The 24,413-nt window shown below is 43.5% G+C and overlaps 1 long non-coding RNA gene across 2 annotated transcripts in view; it reads left to right on the top strand.

Moving 5' to 3' along the window:
• Positions 1-12,300, top strand: part of LOC138366497 (uncharacterized) — a 28,500-nt gene extending 16,200 nt beyond the window's left edge. For both annotated transcript variants that reach the window (XR_011229140.1, XR_011229141.1), the window contains exons 2-4: positions 1,010-1,193; positions 10,784-10,943; positions 12,081-12,300. This is a non-coding gene — a long non-coding RNA (uncharacterized lncRNA). The remainder of the gene's footprint in view (positions 1-1,009; positions 1,194-10,783; positions 10,944-12,080) is intronic.
• Positions 12,301-24,413: the final 12,113 nt, after the last annotated feature.

The raw sequence follows: 24,413 nt of genomic DNA on the forward strand, positions 1-24,413 counted from the left end.
CGCGACTCCTGAGCCAGGTGGGCCCACTTGCCCGTAGGCCCACTTGGGTCAGGTGAGGGCAAGGGTGTGGTTTACACATATGCAAGTGTACATCTGTGTATGTTAAAGTGGAGGTAAAGGTGATTGTTGAAAGTGAATCTATTGGGAGCTTAGAGTTGAACAGGTGTGTATACCTAGAGATAGTGTTGTTCATATAATTAGAGATAGTGTTGAGAATGGGCTGGTTTGGATTTGAGCATGGTGAGAGCACATGGCATCGCCAGATTTAGGAGATCGGGTCCAGTATATGGAAGGTTAGGTTAGGGAGGCGTGGGAAACAGGATGCTTGGCACGTTTCCTTGAGTGGTGTGCTCACCTAGTTGTACTTACTGGGTGATGTCAGCTGTCCACCTCCCCTCACTCAGGCTCCGGTTGGTAAAAGCATACAATAACCATAGGAGGCCTGTCATGGATTCTCTTCATCAGGTCTCCTCCAGCAGATCATAGCAGTTACTGGGTATTACACAAGCCCATACGATTGTCAATCTGATGGTAAGGGATGTTACCGTTGTTTCTACCCCTCTATAGCCTCAGCTCAACACACGGGACAGGCTTCTCTCACCTGTCACAACACTTAAACATTATGTCTCAGCGTACATCTGCTACAATTTTCGTAATATTAGTTTTCACGTGGGAGAGGAATTAACACACAGCAGGCAGGATGCGGACTGATACCCTCATTTGTTTAAGTCAATCACGGACCTGGGACCTGACATCTTCACGAAGCAGGTGCAGCGAGGCTACTGAGCTGTATGGTGTAAAGTCTCTCTCTCTATGACCCTCACCGTCACCTCAATATCCGGCAACACCCTCACGCGCTCTATCCACCCCTCCCCTTTCCCCTCTCTCCCCCTCTCATTTTCTGTAAGATATATAGATAGATAAAAGGAATAATGTACTGAGGTGTGGAAATTGTAGTACACATCCATTTGCAGTGCATCTTGTTTACCTCTCAATCTCTCTCTTTCAGGAAGTTTTGAAGGACAGCACAGGGGTAAGGTACTTCTTAATACTATTCACTCAGCTAAGGACGGACATAATGATTTGTTCAGATGTCTTGCAAAATGTAGAAGCTGACGACATACCCTCACACAGTCACGAAGAGTTTAAAACCACTCGCTCACATTAGCTGAGATGGTTATGGCTGTTTTTTGGTGAGTGTAATCTAACCTTGCAGCATCTTGAGACCCTTCCTACATGCACGTATCCATCCGCCATATGTCATAGTATCCACTCTCCTACCGTCACAGTAGTCAATCATACTGTCTCAGGGGATGTTGAACTCACCGCACCAGCCTCCACTCCCTTCACAGTCGGTGGGATGTTGGTGGGGGTCGATGTTAGCTGTCCATAGCCACACTAGCAGCAGCACCAGCAGCACCAGCAGCCGTAGTTATAACAATTATTTGACGTCAAACGGCTAGGTATGCTTCCACCACAATTTCCGGTTCAGGTTTTCCTCAGTATCGCCCGGTCATTACATCTTAGTTTAAGTTCATGCTTTCCAAGTATAATAAGTTTAAATGCTTCAACTCATCAAGTTCATGGGAACAATCTAACGATGAATGATAGATTGGTCTTGTCTCATTATCGTTATCGCTGACTCGTCACCAGTGTTTCACCTTCACCCAACCTCTCATTAGAGCACAATCAAGCTATCAACTAATCTTCACCTCTAAGTTGTTTAACATTGTGTGCAAAAGGAGGGCTCAAATATTGTACTCGAGCATATATTTAGTTTAAAACCCTGTCCAATGTCAGTTAATAGTAAGCCGCGATGATATAAGCAGTAAGAGGAGCCGTGATCCCCACTTCTCAATGGGCTAGTCAGGTGTTGAACACGGGATCGTAGTATTTAGATAAAAAATACTTTCAATCACCAGCCACTACCTACGAAAAGAAAGAAGGGGCATCTCCCAACAACAAAATCAGTTTTTTCAATAAATATCACTTTAGGAATCTGTTATGTATACCTCGCTACAGTTGTAAAAATTCTGGGGTATCACCTCAGCGCGGGTTATCAGAACAGTCTTAGTGTTATTAATGCGGTCAGCCACACTCTCCCTCGCCCCCGTCTGCAAAACCAACCATTCATTTATAAAAGAGATTTGGTGATAATCTATATAAATAAAATTGGAAATGTTCATTTGTTCAAAATCGCTTATCTCCGAAAGTACTTCACCAATAGCTTTGAAATTTTGACACAACGTTCCATTCGCATCCGACCAGGTTTTTATATACATATTATATAGATGTTATGTCAATGACGGTAAACAAAAAAAAATAAATTCTGAGAAACTGTGTTTTTCATGTGAGGGGAAATCTTTGAAACATCTTTACCGATTGCTTTGAAAGTTTGACACAACGTTGCATTCGAATAGGTGCGTCTTTTTATATATCTACTATATACATGCCTCACCTGTGACAGGAAAAAACATGTGTTTTTGGAAAACAGCGTCATCTGTTGGACGTAAGGGCAACAGACCCTGTAATCTCCAAAAGTTCTTCACCAATTGCTTTGAAATTTTGACACAACGTTGCATTTGAATAGGCGCGTCTTTTTATATAACTACTATATAGATGCCACCCCTATAACAGGTAAAAACATGCGTTTTTGAAAAACAGCGCCATCTATTGCACATAATGGCAACATGCACGCTATACTAAATATATCACAAACTACATTTCAATGTTTCCGACTGCATTGATAAATTATATATTCATCGATTTTCATTTATTTAATTTTTTAGTGAATTATTTTGTGTGACATTGTGCTGGAATTGAGCTGTGTTGTTTACCATACCGTTCATTTCGTAACTATAAGTATAGATGCCACCTGTGACAGGTAAAATTATGCTATTCTTGAAAAATAGCGCCATCTGTTGCATGTAAGAGCAACACATGCTATACTTGATATGTTACAATTCCATTTCAATGTTTCTATTGCATTGATAAATTGAATTTTCCTACATTTTGATTTATTTTCAGTTTGATTTAGTTATTTTGTGTGAATTGCATTGGAATTGAGCTGTGTTGTTTGCCAAACCGTTCATTTTGTGAGAATAGTTTATTTATATATTTTTTTCATATTTTCATTTAATTTTTTAACTATTTTTCTTATATTTCAGTGATAGGAACATCAGATCACTTGATGTTCCCAATTTTCTGATGTGAACATCAGACCATTTGGGAAGGCATCGGACGAGGGAGTGGGGAATGGTGGAGAAGATGAGAGGACGGAAGTGAGAGATGGTGCCAAGGACGACGAGACAAGGGAGAGGATAATGGTGGGGAAGGACTAGGGGACGGAGGAGTTTGGGATGGTGGGGACGAGGGAATTTGGGAATGGAGAGGAGGACAAAGGGACTGGAGAGTGGGGCATGGTGGGGAGGACAAAGGGACCAGGGAGTGGTGCATGGTGGGAAGGAAGAGGGGATGGTGGAGTGGGGAATGGTGGGGAGGACAAGGGGACGGTGGAGTGGGGAATGGTTGGGAGGACTGGGGGACAGGGAAGGTTGCGTTGCTGAGCCACAGCAACGCGTGGCCGGGTACTGCTAGTAATAATTATGAATTTTATTGTTGTGTTTTATTTGTCGTAGAGATAAAATGGAGCATTACACAGCCTGTGTTACTACTACTACAAGTTCCGCTTTTACAACTAGCTTAACACAGAACTATTTAGTTATATTTAGAACCACTGTATATAAGTCAAATTCAACAAGTGGGGATATGTTTTTTTACTTGGTATAAAAGACAAAATGTAGCAATAGGCTATTAGCAGAGGTAAAACAAAACATTGCAGCTTCATAAAGGAGGCTTCATATTTGGCGCTGTTGTTACGTTTATTCAAAGTAAGACAAAGAACATAACATAATGTAGTTACATCTTTTTATTCACCAACATATCTTAACATCTTAGCATATCATAGCATAGCATAATTGTTGTTGATGTGCATTATTCAATGTAAAAACAAAATATATATATCATTAGACTATTAGCAAAAAACGTATCATAATGTAGTTTCATCTTATATTCACCATCTTAACATATCATAGTCATAGCCTAATTGTTGATGTATTTTTATTCCGTTTAAAGAACCTAAATGCAGCATTACAATTAGCTTAGCACACATCCATTTAGTTACATTTCCACTCTATGTAAGTTAAATTCATCAAATGAGGGGACATGTTCACCACATTAATTATTTTTTTTTACTTGGTATAAGACAAAAAGGTAGCAATAGGCTATTAGCAAAAAAAAATGAAATAACATAACATAATGTAGTTTCCTCTTTTTATTCCCCCCATCATAACTTGACATCATAGCATAGCATATTTGTTGATGAGTTTTATTCAATGTAAAGACAAAATATATATATCATTAGAATTAGCAAAAAACATAACATAATATAGTTACAGCTTTTTTATTCACCATTATATCTTAACATAGTTACATCTAGTTCTTCTATATTCACACCCGCACTTATTTAGTTTCACCAAAATGTTTTTTTTCCCAGTGGTAGATGTGTGATAGATTGTTTCATCATGCGTTTTGGAGGTAGCGAGATCTCACTTTCGACATTATCACAATCACTGCTGGTGCTATCAATATAACTACTTCGATTAAGATCATCCACTCGAATCCTTTGTAGTGGAGTGAAATTTTCATCATCGCTTTTTATTATTACAGACTTTGATCATGATGATGTGTTCCCCTTAACCTTAGCTATGGTCTTAGAGGAAGAGGTATGCGAACTAAGCCGTGGGCTGTGGAATAGATTCATATCAACATCTGATAGTAAACCGTGTTGTTCACTTTCTGTGAACAACACGATTGATATTACTTTCTGTAAGTAATATATCCCCTTCCAGTAATGTGCCTACATTCAGATTGCAATCTTGTTGATGAGGGGTTTCCACCTCAGACAGTGAAATGTCTGCAAACACTCCATCATCGATACTACCATACATGCTGATGAGTTGAACATGGTCAGAGTCTACACAACCCTGTGTAATACCATCCACCATTCTTTTAGGTTCTTCCTTTCTATTACTACTACTACTATACTACCAACCAGACCTGTTAACACGCTAGGAAATAGAGCCTCTTCACCCTCTTTCATAAAATGAATTAAGTTATTATTATTATTAGTGTTACTTGCTTCACACAACCTTTCACCTCTGATTGTTCCCATCCCCAAACCACACTCAGATAATTATAGACCCATATCTCTAACATCGTGTGTTTGTAAAGTGCTTGAACGTATTGTTCTTAACCGACTCATGTATCGTATACAGGGGCACCTGTAACCCCAACTGTTTGGATTTATGCCTGGGCTCAGTACACAACACTGTTTTGCTGAGTACTTCGCACATATTGAAGCTTCCCTTCAACAGTCTTCATCGACCTAGCAGCAGCTTTTGATACAGCAAACAGAGAAATCATGCTGGAACAGCTTGCTGAGCTGGGAATACAAGGAAAATTACTAAAATGGATAAAGGGCTATTTGTCTAATCGAACCGCATATGTTTTGTTTAATGGTGTTAAAAGCACAGAGAGCAAACACTTTGAACTGGAAACTCCACAAGGAGGGGTCCTCAGCCCCTTGTTGTTCAACGTTCTGATGCATAAACTTATTAAAGATCTTCCAACTAATAATGAAGACACGGTCATTTGTTATGCTGATGATATATGTTTACAGGCATCCTCCGAGACTAGAATGCAAGTTCTGCTCGATGCTTTTGCTACTAGAGCTGCGGAATGTGGCCTCCTTATCTCTGTACAGAAAACTCGTGCCCTCAATCCATGTGGAATGAGGGCACGAGTTTTATACCACCGCCGTATATATCATATACACCACCGAGTATATACCACCGCCCAATTATCATATAGATGGGCGAGCACTTGAGAACTGCGAGTCTTACAGATACCTTGGTGTCCCCATTAACGACCCTGGGTACCATTCTTCTCTCAATAGGAGACTGTGGGAGAGATTAAAGCCCTTGCGGGTCCTGGTTGGTGTTAATCATGGAATTAACGTGAGACTTGCTAAAATGTTTTATGTATCATTTATACGCTCTGTGATTGACTACAATGCTCTACGTCTCACACTGTATACTGACAATGAGCTGAAATCTCTTGAAACCTTGCAAAATGAAGCTATGCGTCTCATCCTTGGGGCTCCAAAGTCCACGAGAATAGTTAATATGAGAGCAGAGTTAAAATTACCTACCATAAGTGACCCCTCCGTGGTGCCTCCTTGCCGTGGTGAGGGCTCACGTACACCTCCCTGAGACAGGTGTGGGTTGCCTGTGCCCCCTCTTTGGGTGGTGTACGTGCTGAAGGGCACCATGTAGGGGTCTTGTGAGCCATCGGACCACCCGCTGGAGGGGTCGCCAGGCCGCCCTGACTGGATGGTTGGGTGTCCAGGCTAGGGCGATAGGGGGACTGGGGTCTTAGCACCATTGTGGGAGAATGAACGAAGTAGTAGGACTCCCCTGTTGAAAAGGGGGAGCACCGCTGGGGACGACACACCCTTCCTGCACTGGCCCGCGCTCGGCCTCCCTGGCTGCCCTGGTAGGTGGTATCCCTTGGTTCCGGGTCCCATCCCTTTTGTGTTGATTTGCTATATGGATGACGACTTGACTACTCCTAACCAGGCTCATGGGGTGGGCGACCAGGCCCCTGAGTCGGACCGTCTTGAAAGATTGGGATCTGTAGCCTCTGCTACAGAGCCCGGTTTAGGCCCAGACCGGACTCTTCCTCCCTGCTCCCCTCCCTCCTCTGTGGTTGGGTCGAGCTCCAAGCCTGCTGTGGTGACCGTCTCGTCCCCTTGCACGGCTCCATCTCTTCTTGCGACTACTGAACCTTTCAACCCGTCTCTCTCTACGGGTTCTCATCGCCGTACCCGCCACGGCCGCTCTCGTATGCTCCCTTCCCATCCTACTTCATTCCATACTTTGTTTGGTCCTGCTACATGGACTAAATACTTTGACCTCCAACCTTTGGACTCAACTCCTCCTGATGATTTTTCCCTTCATAGGCATCTTGTCGACTCCATGGATGCCTCTGTCACCTTCAACCCCACTCGTCTTGGTACCCGTGTCGTTGCTGCTCCTTCTCAGGATGCAGCCACTCGCTTGGCCGCCTTATCCTGCCTTGGTGAAACCCCTGTTCGGGTCTCGAAGAACGCCCGGTTGAATGCCAGTGTGGGCACTGTTCTCCTCCCGCACCATGTTGCGACCGGTGTTAGGAATCTCAGGGACTGCCACGAGGATATCAAGCATGTCTTCGAGGCCCAGGGTCATTCTGTCCTCCAGGTGGATACATTTACTCGTCCCCCTCGTGGTCATCGCCGTCTGCCTCTTCGAGTTGTGAAGGTTACCTTTGATGGTAGAACCCTTCCATCCTCTGTTATTCTTGCTGGTGCCAGGTGCTCCGTTCAGGAGTATGTTCCATCTCCTCGGCTCTGCAGTAAGTGCTGGAAGTTTGGGCATGGTACCCTCAAATGCTCTAGTCCTGTCTCTCCCTGTCCCCTGTGTGGAAGCGAGGGTCACTCTAAGTTGGAGTGTACTCCTCCCCAGGCCCGCTTCCTCAATTGCGATGAGGCCCACCCTACCTTCTCCCGTGCGTGTATTTGTTACAAACTTGAGGCGGCAGTCCTCAACTTGAAGCACCGGGACCGTTTGTCTTTTCCTGAGGCTCGGCGCCAAGTTCATCGTCTCTCCTCTTTCGCCGGTGTCTCCTATGCTCGCGTGGTGCGCTCTTCCTCTCCTCGTCCTTCCTGCCTTCCTCGGTCTCACAACCGTTTCCGAGCCTTAGACCCGGACACGCCCACCACCACCTCCCCTGTTTCCCTCCGTTCTGTCCAAAAGGGTCCCCCTCCTGGTTCTCTGTCTGGGGCTCCCCTTCTTTCTACCCAGTCTGTCACGTCTCCTGTGTCTTCTATTTCCTCTCCTTCTAGTCCTCCTTCCCGTCCTTCTCCTCCGTCTCTTGGCTCTCCACGCCGCCTGACTGTGCGGGCCGACGTCCATCGCTCTCCTGATGGGTTTGTTGCTCGCTCTTTATCTTCTCCTATCGAGACACGAGTCTGTTGCCCAGTACGTTGCTGCTGGGACGCCTGTATCTTTGAGTCAGAAGCGGAAACCTGGCTCCTCTCCTTCCTCCACCCCTGTCGGTAAGAAAGCTTTGCTTTCTTCTTCACCCCCTATCTCTGATTCTATCATTCCTTTCCCTCCCGCTTCGGTGGTGGTGCCCCCTTTTCCTACTGCGGGGGTTTCTTTAGCCCCTGGTTCCATCTCGGGTACTGCCCTTGCTGAGGTGCGCTCCCCTCTTTCTGCCCCCCCCCCTCCTCCCCTTCCTTCTCCCCCAGACCCTGCTCGTCCACCTCTGGTTCGTCCTCCCGCTTCTTGCCCTCCTTCTTTACTCAGTTTACCCATGCCCCCTAACCCTGACTTCGTTGACCCTGATCCTGACTCTGTGCTTTTTTAGCGTGCAGTGTTCCTTCTTCACCTTTGTTTCTTCTTTGCTCTCTGTTGCTCTCCTCTCTCTCTTTGCTGATGTCTTTTCTCCAGTGAAACATCCTTCGATTTTACTCCAATTTCCTTGACCTCCAACTTCTCATTTCACAGTTTTCGCCCCTTTGTGTCTGTCTCCAGGAGCCGATGCTTTGTTCTCGTCCTGGTCGCTTCCATGGCTATTCTTTTCTGTCCCCTCCCCCAGCTGTCGCTGGGGTCCATAATTCTTCTGCTCTCTTGATTCGTTCCGATGTTCCCTTTGTCCCCTTACTTTTTTCCTCGCCTCTCCACTGTTCTGCCGCCCGTATCTTTGTGCGTAGATGGTACACGGTTTGTTCTATTTATCTACCCCCCACTGTCCCACTTTCTCTTCCCGATCTTAAACACCTCCTAGACTCCTTGCCGGAGCCTGTGCTCCTGCTGGGTGATTTCAATTGTCGTCATGCCCTTTGGGGTGATGTGCTGACAAACACCCGGGGTCGCCTCCTTGAACCTTTCATCCTCTCTTCTTCCCTGTCCCTTCTTAATTCTGGTGAGCCCACTCATTTGGACTCTCGGACTCGCTCCCTTTCTTGTCTCGATCTTTCTCTGTGCTCGTCATCCCTTTCCTTAGATTTCGGGTGGCGAGTCCTTGATGACCTCCATGGCAGTGACCATTTTCCTATCCTTGTCACTTTTTTCTTCTTTCGCCCTCCTCTCTCCTTCCCTAGGTGGCAGTTTGCCGAGGCTGACTGGCGCCTCTTTACTCTCTGTGCTACTATTTCCGACCTCTCAGTTTTACCTCCCCCTCACGCCCTCCTTCTTTTTCATGACACTGTCTTTGACGCTGCCCTCCACTCTATTCCTCGCTCTTCCTCTCGGGGAACGCGGAAGTGCGTTCCCTGGTGGAGTTTGGACTGTGCTCGGGCTGTCCCCTGTAAGCGTGCAGCCTGGAATAGACATCGCCGCCGGCAGACGGTTGAGTCTTTTCTTTTGTTTCAGAAGGCGAGTGCGGTGGCCCGTTGGACCATCCGTGCGGCTTAACGTGCTTGCTGGGAGTCTTATGTCTCCACCGTTACGTCCGAAACTCCTCTCCCACTGGTCTGGAAGCATATCCGCAAGATTGCGGGTAAGTTCGTTCCCAATGTCTCACCGGTCCTTCGCCTTCATGGTGCTCTTGTGGCGGACCCGTTGCAGGTTGCGACCGAACTGGGTTCCCATTTCTCCTCTGTTAGTTCTGGTTGTCATCTCCCCCAATCCTTCCTTCTTCGTAAGCCTCTCCTTGAATCTCGTCCTTTAAATTTCTGTACTTATCTTCACCTTCCCTATAATGATCCCTTCTCTCTCTCTGAACTTCAATCTGCCCTAGCCCTTTGTGGTTCTACGGCAGCGGGCTCCGATGGCATTCATTATGAAATGTTTCGACATCTCCCTCCGTACACGTCTCAGTATTTACTGAGTCTGTACAATCGGGTCTGGGAGTCGTCGCCAGTCCCTGAAGACTGGCTCGATGCTGTTGTCCTCCCTGATCGGAAACCAGGGTCTCTCGGGTCATCCCCCAAGGACTTCCGCCCTATTGCTCTCATGAGTTGTGTCTGCAAGCTCTTTGAACGTAAGGTCAACGTTCGTTTGATATAAGAACATAAGAACATAAGAACAAAGGTAACTGCAGAAGGCCTATTGGCCCATTCGAGGCAGCTCCTATTCTATAACCACCCAATCCCACTCATATACTTGTCCAATCCGCGCTTGAAACAATCGAGGACCCCACCTCCACCACGTTACGCGGCAATTGGTTCCACAAATCAACAACCCTGTTACCGAACCAGCATTCACCCAAGTCCCTCCCAAATCCAAACTTATCCAATCTACACCCACCGCCTCGCGCTCTGTCCTGTGTTGATCCACATGATTAATAAATCCCAGTGTCAATCACTGGGATCCACATATATATATATACATATATATACATATATATATATATATATATATATATATATATATATATATATATATATATATATATATATATATACATATATATATACACACATATACATACATATATACATATATATATATATATATATATATATATATATATATATATATATATATATATATATATATATATATACACACATATATATATATATTATAACCTGTATTTTATTTTAAATGTAAATAGTATATAATATCGGAAACTAACCCGGTCTTCTTCTCTAAATAGTTACCCTTTCAATCAACAGATGGCGTCAATGGCGTCCGTGGGTTCGGTGGGTTCCGTAGGGTCGTCAGCTTCCCACTCTCCCACGCCCATTAAATCTGAGACGCCCACACTGCCCGTGTCCTCACCAGGGGCCACCATGCCGCCCTCAGCCACCCACACCTCTGCAGGAGAATATCAAAGTGAGTGTCTTCGCCAAGTTTCAAGTCTTACCTTGACAAATATATCTTGAAAAATATTGATATGTCTATATATAGTGATATTTTTATTTCTAAACTAGTTTTTACTTTTTATATATATGACAAGTGTCAGACCACGAAGGAAGGATCAAGACAGGGATCGCCCCAGGTACTCTCGCGTTTAACAATACATCTTCAGAAGGATTGTTAAACGCGAAAGTACCCAAGGAAACTCCCGCCCCAATAATTTCTTCGTGGTCTGACATTGTCACATTGTTTCATTATAATTTCTTTGTGATTTACTCACACACACACACACATATTTATATATATATACATATACATATATATATATATACATATATACATACATATACATATATATATACATACATATACACATATATATATATATATATATATATATATATATATATATATATATATATATATACATACACACACATACGTATATACATATATAATCGCCTTTAATAGACATTCACAAAGATGGTTCCAATATTCCTTGGAAAGAAGACTTTTCAAGATTGAGATAGACATTTCTGATAAGGATAGACAAGTGGGTGACAGGAAATCTAGTTGACGATAGAGAAGGAATTGTACGGTGTTCACTTTAAATATAAGATACGAGTTGACGAAACGAATTGACGTTTTGAATAGATAGGGAAGACTTCAAATTTTAGCCCCCCCCTCCAAGATGTAAGCCATGGGATTATAAACACATATAGATAAGACACATATGGATAAGACACATATAGATAAGACACAGATAAGACACATGTAAGACTAGTTACGTCCATCAATAGTCAAGACTTTAATAATGTCCTTGTTCATACAGGCGTGAACAAGCATTTCTAGGCGACCTACCCACCCCCCTCCCTCCCCCCCTGCAACTCCCCAACCCCAACAACCAAATCAACCAAGACGTAATCAACTGTGTTTGCCCACTTAAACAAGTGTGTGTACATATGTGCTCTCACCGAAACAAGTGTGTGTGTGTGTGTGTGTGTGTGTACTCGGCCCCATGTGTGTGAGACCGAGAGGTGATGATAGTGATGATGGTGATGATGGTGGTGATGCCATGACTGAGCGAAGGTCTTTTCCTTCCTTCCCCTTCAGGTGTGATGAAGCGAGAGTATGGCGCGGCGGGCCCCGGCCAGCAGGACTTGTCTCAGATGATATCTATGTATCTTCCGGGGTCCCAAGAACGCCACGAGCAGCAAAAGGCCGTCGTTCTATATATGGTTCTTAGAACACTATCTCCACCTCTCTCCTTCTCAATTTGGTTTTCGCAAGTGCCGCAGCACAACAGATGTCCTGGTGAACTTGGAGGTCTATATTCGTACTGCTTTTGCTGCGAAGACCTCCGTTGTTGCCGTCCTTTTTGACCTGGAAAAGGCTTACGACACTACCTGGCGGTATCATATTCTGGCCCAACTTCATTTTTTTGGCCTTCGTGGGAACCTCCCTCTCTTCCTCCGGAGCTTCCTCTCTCGTCGTTCCTTTCGTGTGCGGCTTGGTACTGCTCTCTCTGCCCCTTTTCAGCAGTATGAGGGTGTACCCCAGGGTAGTGTTCTGAGCACTACTCTTTTTCTAGTTGCCCTCAACGGTCTTCTTTCCTCTCTTCCTTCTGGCGTCTCCTCTGCTCTCTATGTTGATGATCTTACCCTTTGCTGTCGGGGTGATGATTCCCCTCTCCTTCAACAGCGGCTTCAACTTGCGATTGATGCCGTGTCGTCTTGGGCCACCGATCATGGCTTCAAGTTCTCTGCATCTAAGACTTGTGCTATGACTTTTTCTCGGAAACATGTCGTTCTTCGTCCGTCTTTGTCGCTTTATGGTCCTCCCATTGTGTACAGGGATTCCGCGAAGCTTTTGGGGTTAGTCTTGACACTCGTTTGTCTTGGTCAGCCCATATCTCTTACCTCCGAGTTGAATGCTCTAAGACCCTTAATCTCCTTAAGGTTTTGTCCCATACTTCTTGGGGAGCGGATAGGCGCATGCTCCTCTATTTGCACTCCTCTCTCGTCCTGTCTAAACTGGATTATGGTTGCCCTGCATACTCTTCTGCTTCTCCTTCTACTCTTCGCCGTCTTGATGCTTTGCACAATACTGGGTTGCGTCTCAGCTCTGGTGCCTTTTGTTCGACTCCCGCCCTTAGTTTGTATGTTGACACTGGCTTTCTCTCTCTTCAGGACCGCCGTGATCACTACTGTCTTCGCTATCTTGCGCGGTCCTTCCAACATCCTTCCTCTCGCCTCTGTCGTGCATTGACTTTTCCTCCTCCTGTGGTTGCTGTTCCTCTTCATTGTCTCCCACTTTCTGTCCTGTTATCTCGCTTACAGGATTCTCTTTCTGTTCATATTTCTAATGTTTCTCCTCGTATTGTTCCTTCCTTACCTCCGTGGAGAGTCCCCCTTCCCAAGTTTTGTACATCCTTGACTTGTATTACTAAAGATTTTACCCCCTCCTACAATTCTGAAAAGCCTCTTCCTTGAGCACTTTTCTTCGCACTCCCACTCTATTTCCATCTTCACCGATGGGTCTAAGTCTGCGGACGGTGTGGGCTACTCTGTTGTTTTTCCTGACCGTACTTATATGTGTCGCCTCCCTTCGGAGGCTAGCGTCTTTACGGCAGAACTGTATGCTATTCTCTATGCTCTTCGTCTCTTGCTTGCTCATTCTCATTCCTCCTTTGTGGTTTTAGTTGATTCTCGTAGTGCCCTCATGGCTCTAGGGTCCTTTAATCCTGTCCATCCGGTGATCATCGAGATTCAACATTGGCTGTTTCTTATTTCTAGTAAATTTAAATCAGCACCGCATAAATTTAAATCATAATCTCTTTGCTGGGTTCCCAGCCATATTGGTGTTTTTTTCAATGAGCGTGCGGATGCTGCCGCTAAGGAAGCTATCCGTTCTTGTCTCATCTCCCGTAAAGGTATTCCTTATTCCGAATTTTATCCTGTTATTCATTCTTCCATTCTTGCCCGTTGGCAGGGTTGTTGGTCCTCTGTGGTTGGTAATAAGCTGCGTACTCTCAAACGTAGTGTGTCCCCGTGGCCTTCCTCCTACCACCGTAACCGGCGGTGGGAAACTGCTTTGGCACGGCTGTGGGTTGGTCATACCCGCTTAACCCACGGTCACTTAATGGAGCGCCGCCCTGCTCCTTATTGTCCGAATTGCGTTGTCCCTTTTACAATTGTGCATATCCTTGTTGAATGTCCTGACTTCCAGGACGAGCGTGTGTCTTGTTTTCGGACCGTCCCTCGCAGTCACTTGTCCCTCGATAGAATTCTAGGTGAATCAGATACTTTTGATATCGTTCGCCTTATGCGTTTTTGTTCTCGTATTGGCATTCTTGATGATATTTAGCGCCCTCTGATTATTTCGCACTTTGATGGTGCTACATAGCCTTCCCGGTTTGGTGCCTTCTTTTGATAATTACCCTACCTTACCTTACCATAAGTGAGAGAATTTTGTCTATTAGCACAGTTTTCGGTGTGAAGGCATTGAGTAGATCTAGACAACACCTGAAGTTTCAAGCTAAACTTTCAAAATATACTGCACTCACCTGAGGTCTATAGAAGAAGAACGAAATCTGATTATGTATTTTGGTTCTACGAGGTAGCCAACTCCATCAAAATATTAAATATGTACCCAACTCAATTAATGATTAATCAACCAATTACTCCATGGGATAACTGGGATCTATCAGTTGATTTCTTTAAATGCGCCCAAGAAAGATAGTGTGCACTCTACATTATTAAAACAGTTAACGCTGGAAAGCATCACTGAAAATGCTCAGAGTATGTGTAACGATGTGTATCAGTGCTATACCGACGGCTCTGTAGAAGAAGGTGGACGATGTACCGGATGTGCATGCAATCTGTTTGAACAATCTTCTCTTGTACATACAGCAATGAAGCGCGTCAATGACTGGGCAAGTACAACTCAAACCGAACTTGCAGGCATATACCTTGCTACTGAATTTTTAAAAGACAAAGGCAGTGGACTTATATACTGTGACTCGCAGAGTGCACTCCTGGCATTGAACGCATATAGTAGTGACACCCAGAAAATAGTCAGTGATATTTGAATGGATGTTTTAGCTGCTAAAGAAAACAGATTTGAAATTAAATTCCTATGGATACCATCACATGTTGGCATCTCAAGGCATGACACTGTTGATATGCTTGCAAAGACAGCCTGTAGAAAACCAGTGGTAGAAATTGATATCGGTGTTTCATTAGCAGTGACAAAGAGAATACTTAAACAAATATCGAATGAAGATCTCACCGACCTAACAAATTCACAAAGACCAGAAAGTTGTAGCATTAAATATTATGATAGATATCGTGAGGAGACATTCACATATGGGACTAATAGAACAAGAACCCGGCAATGTTGTAGTAGCCAGAATACGCCTGGGATATAGACGTATCTGACAGCTTTCTCAAAACCCAAATGTCGAGTACACAATGTGTCAACTTTGTGAAAGAGAAAACATGCACTCTCTTGAACATTATATTGTAGAATGTCCCATATTGACTGACTTTCGCCCTCCTGGGCTAAGGTATGCTGAACTGTGTAATTACTATATGAGTACTGGAACACTTGATGATATATTGGACTTGTACTCAAGATTAACCATGTAATGTATCAATTATACAATGTATGTATGTGATGTAACTATATAACCCGAGCTTGTAAAAGCACCTTAATCACCTTCAGTGATTAAGTGCTTAATTGCACACTAGTTTCTCTATCAGCTATCTCACCCTGTCAGAGTAAAAGAGACAAATGTATGTGAATGCATGTGTGTGTGTGTGTGTGTGTGTGTGTGTGTGTGTGTGTGTGTGTGTGTGTGTGTGTGTGTGTGTGTGTGTGTGTGTGTGTATGTACGTTGTGACGATAATCTCTTTCAAGAGAGATTGAGCCTGCTCTTCCCTACCTAAAGTTACATAAAGTCTACAAGTATAAGATGCTACATTCAAGATACGCCCACCTGTAGCACAAAACGTATTGACCAGGAGACAAAACGTACCCTAAACCCCCCTACTCCACACACCCTCCGCGCCGGCTCGTCGTCAACCAGCCAACTATCCATCCCAGCCTGTCTGCTCCAGATTGGTGACTCGCCGACCGCGCACCTGCACACTGCACCTCAGCGCCATCTACCTGAGTCGACGTCTGAGCCTGGACCAGCCATCAACTTCAGAATATTCTTTGTGCTCTAAGAGTTGACATCTCTCTCTGGCATACTAAGCTCTCTGGCTTTTGTATACTAAGGGAGGTCTCAGCCATAGGCAATATTCTCAGCACCATTTCACCATTTACTATTTAATTTATTATGTTTTTGCATTTGTCTTAGTTATTTAATTGCACTATTCATTTACCCGAGATTTGTCTTTATTTTCATTTATGTTTAATGTAAATATATTAAAGTTTCATTGTTCATACTTTGTGTTTTACATGTTCCTCCCTCTCACTTACCACAGACAACAGGCAAGCAGTCTATCTTTTTTTTGTAAGTGTGACCAGGCATTGACACCTGCCATTGGAGGACTGCCGAACTTCTACACTCCAACACTTTCCCGTCACATTTAATGGGGGCCTGTCCGGAAGAGCTTCACTCAGGCACTAGTACCAGAACGTCAATTTGTGGTAAGCGTACTTCTCTTTGCTAAAATTGCTTTTCAATATTATCATTAATTTTCATATTTATATGGTGCTGTGTGTATTGTGCATTCCGAGAGTAGCATATGGTGAGTGTGAGATAACTTTGGATTACGTGGTGGCTGGAGGCCTCAGTCATTCTCTTAATTGGTCATCTCTCCCTCCGTGTTATTTCTTATGTTTACCACCTTTTGTCCCTAGGATATTTCTCACATTATCGGCAGATCATCATTGTGGTACCCTGGTACTTTGGTTTGTCTTCGGGTCAAAGCACCCTATCTTCTGCAATCCGACCGAAGGAGGATAAGAGGGCCATAGTTCCTCTAGCACGGACTACGTTGCTGAGTTGGGACCTCAGCAGCAGTTCTCGTCACCAGTTGACACTCGCGCCCCTACACGTCGGTCAGAGATGATGATATTTAGTTAGGTAGGGAATTAGCTTTCTTTTTTCAGAGCACAAAGTTCGCTAATTCTGTAGGTATCATATTTCATTTAGTGGGAAACCCTTGCTTATGTCCTATAGAGACTCGGCAAGGTATGCCTACATTCTTGGACTACCTAATTCACTTTTGGAGTAATTAAATGTTTCATTTGTTTTAGAAACTCGGTTTCATTTATTTTGTAGGATTTTCTTGCCCTTATTCTCTTACATTGAGTACCGGGTACAAGATTTCCTGCGACTTTGATTGACTAATTATTTTCCATCCTAAAATTAACTTTAATTGTTAAAGATTGAAATTCCACAGGATAGTTACCAGTTGCCACGTTATCCTGTTTCTGACATTCACCATATCACAACTATATTCGTTGTACATTTATTTGCTATCTTTCACAATGTTTCGTCTCCAAGCTTTTCGTAACGATCCAGCAGGTGAAATAGGGACCTTATGTCGTGCCAAGAGGACTGAATTACAAACTCTTGCACACGAGTATCAACTAGATGTTCCCCATGGAGCCAACAAAAATGAATTATATAACTTAATCATGGATCACCTCTTAGATGAAGGGACAATTGACTCTGAAACTCACGAAACTTATTCTATTGCAGATAAACATGATTTGGCAACTATGAAACTCAAACTAGTACTTGTAAAACTTGAGAGGGAGCAGGAGCAAGCAGCTCTCCAAATGATGGAACACGAGGCGACCCTAAGAAAAGAAGAGCAAGAACGTGAGATGGCAATATTCAGAGAGCGTGAGCGAGTACAGCTTGAAGCAAAACAACTCCACCTGGAGATACAACGCGAGCATGACAAACAACAAGCGGATATGGTTATAGAATGTCGTCAACGAGAACTCACGTTGGAGACTTCACACCACACTCAACGCCAGCAAGCTACCACCAGTCTTCCCGTAAGTTTCAATATCTCCCATGCAAGGGAGTTAATGCCACCATTCGTTGAGACAGAGATTGATGTCTTTTTTACCACCTTTGAGACCCTAGCTAATAAACTTAGTTGGCTTGCTGATCAATGGTCTACCCTTCTCAGAGTACATCTTACAGGTAGAGCTGCAGTTACTCTCAGTACCTTAGCGTCTGAGAATGACTACCAGACCTTGAAGCAAGCAGTTTTGGACGCCTACCTTCTCTCCACCGAAAGCTACAGACGAAAATTCCGTGATCATCTTAAGGCAAGTACCACCACCTTTCTAGAATTTGCCAATAACAAGAAAAGATATTTCATGAAATGGCTGGAAGCAGCACATGTCTCTACATATGCAGAACTCGTCAACCTCATGCTAGTTGAGGAATTCTTGAGACGTGTTCCCCTTTCCGTCCGTTTATATCTAGCAGATAAAGAAGAAACCGACTACATCAAATGTGCGAAGTCGGCTTACACCTACAGCCTCATCCATCGGCTGACACCATCACCACCTCCTAGTAAGAAATCTTGGTACAGTTACGATAAAGTGAGTACAGATCAAGAGAGCTCACAATTGTATTGTAAGTATTGCAAACTCTATGGACATACCATAGATAGATGTGTGAAGGCTCAATACAAGAGCAATGAATCTACTAAACCCAAACAGACTCCTCCTAAGTCCGGTAAGCCTGTGATGAATGTTGGTGTTCATGTTAATGATCTTTCTCTCTTCAATAAACACCTGTATCCTGGATCTGTCTCTACCAACGGTACAGATTCGGAGGGACGTTTCAAATTGAAGATCTTGAGGGACACAGCGGCTCTTCAGTCCATTATATTGAAATCAGCTGTGCCTAACATCACCTACACTTGGGAAACCGTCCTTATCACTGACCTCACTGCTACCACTCAATATCCACTCGCCAAAGTCCACCTGGATTGTCCCTTCGTGACCGGTGAAGTCAAAGTCGCCATCAGGGAAAAGCCTTTTCCCATGCCTGGAGTGCAACTTCTCCTGGGCAACGACTTGGCAGAAGATCTACAACCGTCCAACCTGATCATCACGGACAAACCCCAGGTGTGTACCTCTGTAATGGATAATCCCATCTTTGAATATGTTCCAGCAGAGGTCCAAGAAAGTGATCAAGTTTCTCCTCCGGTTTTGGTGACCACCCGTGCACAAGCTGCACGACCGCAACCAGCTGACTCTACTGCTACCGCTGTCCCTCAAGACCCTCAGAATCTACCCCCAAATCTTACCAGTTTGGAGTTCCGTAAGTTACAGAGGGAAGATCAATCATTAACACCATTGTTCTTCCAGGCTGAGACTCAACCTGACAGTATCCCTGGGTTCTTCCTAGAGTACGAGTTGCTCTACCGCAGATACAGACCCAGCAAGCTGAAGGAGGATGACGATTGGGCCAATGTCGAACAACTAGTGATTCCCACCAGCCTACGGCCCGATATTCTACACCTGGCCCACGGAGCTCTTTCTCACTATGGTTTTAACAAAACCTACCACGGAATCAGACAAGACTACTACTGGCCAGGTATGGTAAAAGATGTAAAAAGTACGTGCAACAGTGTCATACATGTCAGATGGCAGGTAAACCTAACATCTCTATTCCCCAGGCTCCACTAAAACCCATCCAGGTGCCTGCGGAACCTTTCCACAGATTCATCATAGACTGTGTTGGTCCTTTACCCTGGACCAGTTCTGGCAACGCCTATATATTAACTATCATGTGTCCTACCACCAGATTCACCATAGCAGTTCCAGTAAAGAACATTACGGCTGCTACAGTGGTGAAACACCTTTTGAAGATCTTCACCCAGTATGGATTTCCAAGGGAGGTTCAAAGTGACTGTGGCACCAACTTCACCAGTGATCTCTTCAAGAAGACACTGGAGGAATTCAACATCACACAGGTACTGTCCAGCCCCTATCATCCTGCTTCACAGGGTTCTCTTGAACGTAGTCATCAGACTATTAAAGCACTCCTAAAGAAATTCTGCAATGACACTTTGAAGGACTGGGATAAACAACTTGATCTCATTATGTGCATTTTCAAAAGTCTCCCCAATGAGTCTCTAGGAGTATCTCCTTATGAGATGCTCTACGGACGTAAGTGCCGTACTCCTCTCAAAGCTTTGAAAGACTCTCTACATAATGCCACCTTCAGTGACCCTCAGAATGTGCCCCAGTTTCTTCAAAACCTAAAACATATTCTAGAGAGAGCACGTAAATTTGCTAATGACAATCTATTGAAAGCCCAGGAGGGGATGAAGACTCATTTTGACCAAAACAACAAATTAAGGAAATTTAAACCAGGAGACTTCATGTTGGCATATTTTCCTATCCCAGGTTTTCCATTGCAAAACAAGTTTTCAGGACCCTACCGCATCAAAGAGTACATAAACAACCACAACTACGTTCTTGAGACTTCAGATAGGCAGCGGAAGACCCAGTTGTGCCACGTCAACCTCCTGAAGCAGTATCAAGGTACTCCCCCCACTGTGTTGGTATCAGTCTCCACATTTAAAGGTCCATACCTCCACAGTGAAACCTTCCCTGCTTCTCCCGGAAGCACTAACACTAACACTAAGTCGGTGCTTTCCAAATCGGAAATCCTACCGGATCTTCATCCCAATTTACAGGACTATAATAGTGCTCCTTTGCCGTGTTCTAATACTATTCTCGCCTCGCCAGATATCACGAAGCCTTTCATCCTCCATGTTGACGCCAGTGGTACCGGCATCGGGGATGTCCTGATGCAACAACGAGGCGAGGAGATTCTACCTGTTATCTACTACAGCTACAAGGAACTACAGCACGATCGAAAGGGAGCTACTCTCCATCGTCCTGAACGTGCAGCACTTCGAACCGTACCTGCAAGATACTCGGTCTACCGCCATCTACTTGGACCACAATCCCCTACACTTCCTGCAGCAAGCCCAATTCAACAATCAATGGCTTCTACGATGGGCTTTATATCTGCAGAATTTCAACCTGGAGATCTCAACATCAAGGGTTCTGACATCATAGCAGACGCCCTCTCCAGAGTCTATGAGGTAGAGGCAACTCTACCTACCACTCTACCACCTGAAAACGTAACTTCACCCGAAACCGCAGGCTTCGGGGGAGAGTTGTGACGATAATCTCTTTCAAGAGAGATTGAGCCTGCTCTTCCCTACCTAAAGTTACGTAAAGTCTACAAGTATAAGATGCTACATTCAAGATACGTCCACCCGTAGCACAAAACGTTTTGACCAGGAGGCAAAACGTACCCTAAACCCCCCTACTCCACACACCCTCCGCGCCGGCTCGTCGTCAACCAGCCAACTACCCATCCCAGCCTGCCTGCGCCTGATTGGTGACTCGCCGACCGCGCACCTGCACACTGTGTCGGGAAACCGACACACACACACAACCACACACACAAATAACACAGTCTCCCCTAGTCTATACTCCCTTCAGGATGGAAAATGGGAGACTCCGTGACATCATCAAAGTCATCGTATATTTACATTATGAAACATTGTTAATAGATTAGTTTAGTCTCTAAAGTTAACAAAAAAGTAATCACTAAGATTGAATATAATTATTTACAACAAATAGTAGCTAGGTTCCCTTGTTAATGTAAAATTACTTTGAGTGAGGAACCAGAGCATAAGAGCGTCGCCCGGAGAGGAAGGCGTCCATACATACATATCAACAAAACATGGGATGAGCATACCACGCTGTCTTAACTGGTGTAACAGCTAGACACCCCATTTACGTGTCAACACCAGCCACACAGCCTAACAACATCACAACAACTACTGTATCCGTCTACCAAGTATTGTTTATTATTCAAGTGCACTGATTAATATAAATATGTAGATGGTTATGTCGTAGGACATCCCCAAAAACACCGTACGTGTACCCCATTACAGCCCTCACAGTTCATGTCATACCTGTAATTGATATGTTTAGGGAACTTTGATTAATTCCTTGCATCCCATACAGGTAAATTGTGAGAGGAGCTTCAAGAATCTGAGCAGACAGTTGGTTCATACACATAATTAACTACTTGTTTGCCAAGCCTTGTCCTTCCCTCCAGCCGCCATTACGTGGCACAAAGAGGCAGGGCCACACCCATCTTGAGGCTACACCTACACGCCTTACTAGGCCCATTCTACTGGCACAGCTAAGACATTATAGCAGTAGCAGTAGTTATAATTAATTACTCATAATGAAATAACTGAAATAATAGTTTTAAAGGTAAACAATTGGTAGTTTAAGAAGGGACCATAACAAAGTGGTTTAAGCTACCAATTGTCCCTCCCAATAGTGTGTAAGAAGATTTCAGGCAGTTTACCAGTACATACAGTCCACTTAATTAATACTTACTTACTAAGAAAATAAATAAGACATAACTTTATTTTATTAAATCAATTTGAAAAGAGAGAATAGCTGCCTGGAAATTTTACCCCACATTGTTTGGTCCTACGGAACCGGATTATATTTAGTTCTTTGAACTAGATATTATACATACATATAGTGATAGTGCAATATTACCTACACACATTATAGCAGGAAGACACTGCTATATATTTTGCATATTTTCTAGCCTAACTTTTCAATCTCATAGCAAACAGAACTTACAACAAGCACTATTATTGTTCTGACAGTATCAAAGGAACAATTGTGTCTTTTTTTCATTTCATTACAAGAGGTTGATAAGAGGCTACTTTACTTATAAGTTACTTATATATGTTTTTTTGTATTATTGCATTATTATTGCCATTACTGTAACATTTACTGCATGCCACATTATTTACTACTAATTCTTGCACAAGGGTAGAACATTTTAGGCTGGTGTTGTACAGCAACCTAGTCTAATTTATTGTGCTAACCTGGTGTAAGGGTAAGAATTTTACACTTGTCTAGAGTTGAACACATATTACAACCTAGCAAGTACATATTTTTATGCAGTATTTAAGACAACCCGAGTTGTGTTGTCAATATGATATCAATATAACATTAGTACAATTTAACTATAATCATTTCACCTTTGAGTGTTAACCTGTGTCTCTGTACCAACCAAGAGTGATAATGATGGGCTAACTTGCGGATACCAGCATTGATACAGGTCTACCACTCAAATTATAGTGTGTATGATTTTACAGTGTATATTTAAATATAGTCTATACGACTAACAAGTACTTCCAAAATGTCTACTGTCAAAAATGTCCAAATAACCCTCACAGGATTGAGGGATCATTTATCACGGCAGATTAGCACATGTGATGACATAAGTAAACAAACTCCAGTTAACTATGTAGCATTGGAAAATTATCTTAGGCTTGCACGGAACAAATATGACCGTGTGTTGCAACAAATGAAAGAATATCAAGTTTTACTTCAGAATACCAGTGTTGGTGGAGAAACATTGCAAGATGTTATACAAGAACATTCCGATTATGAAGATACAATGTTTACACAGTTGCAATACTTTGATGATATCATACATGCCCATAAAGCTAATATAAATATTGTAACCACAACTTCCCAGAAACAGACAGCACCAGAAGTCAAATTGCCATCACTTAGTTTACCAACTTTTTCTGGAAGAGAAGACGAGAGTTGGGACGGTTTCTGGAGCAAATTTGTCGATTCTGTGGATTCTAATGCTAATGTGCCAAAAACAACAAAGTTTACATACTTACAGAGTGTCTTGAAGGATGAAGCGTATCAGGTAGTCTGTAATCTAAATCACACAGATGATGATTATGACAATGCAGTGCAACTCCTGAAAGATAATTACGCTAAACCTGAAAGGACTATCAGAATTCTAACACAGAGACTGTTAGACATTAAACCTCCAAATAATACTGCAGTCTCACTCCAAACCTTCAGATTGGAGCTTGAGTCCATACTCAAGGCACTTAAAAATAAAGTGAACCTGGATGAGTCAGACTGGATAATACAAGTCCACATGACACGGAAATTACCCAGGGACATACTGGATAAGTTGTTTGTATTAGTAGGTAAGTCATCCTTGACTGTAAATGAGATTACAAAGGGTTTACAAACCATCATAGAACGAGAAAGAGTTAATCCAGAAGAAAAAACATCTAAACCCACATCTGCTACTAATAGTAAACAACAGAGTACAAACAGTGCTCCAAACAAAGCTAAAACATCTTCCCCCTCCACAAAGTGGAATCAGGGCAGTGTAGGAACATATGCAGTTGGTCCTTCCAAACCTACAGTCAACGCATCACCCAAGACGGTGACTCCTCAAGATACTGTTAATGTCTGGAAACCATGTGTGTTTTGTGAGCAATCACATTCCATGTACAATTGCAGACGCTACCCTGATCGTGCAACACGCATAAAACGACTCAAGGAGTTATATAGATGTAG

The sequence above is a fragment of the Procambarus clarkii genome, chromosome 19 (assembly GCF_040958095.1).
Source record: "Procambarus clarkii isolate CNS0578487 chromosome 19, FALCON_Pclarkii_2.0, whole genome shotgun sequence".
NCBI lineage: Eukaryota > Metazoa > Arthropoda > Malacostraca > Decapoda > Cambaridae > Procambarus > Procambarus clarkii.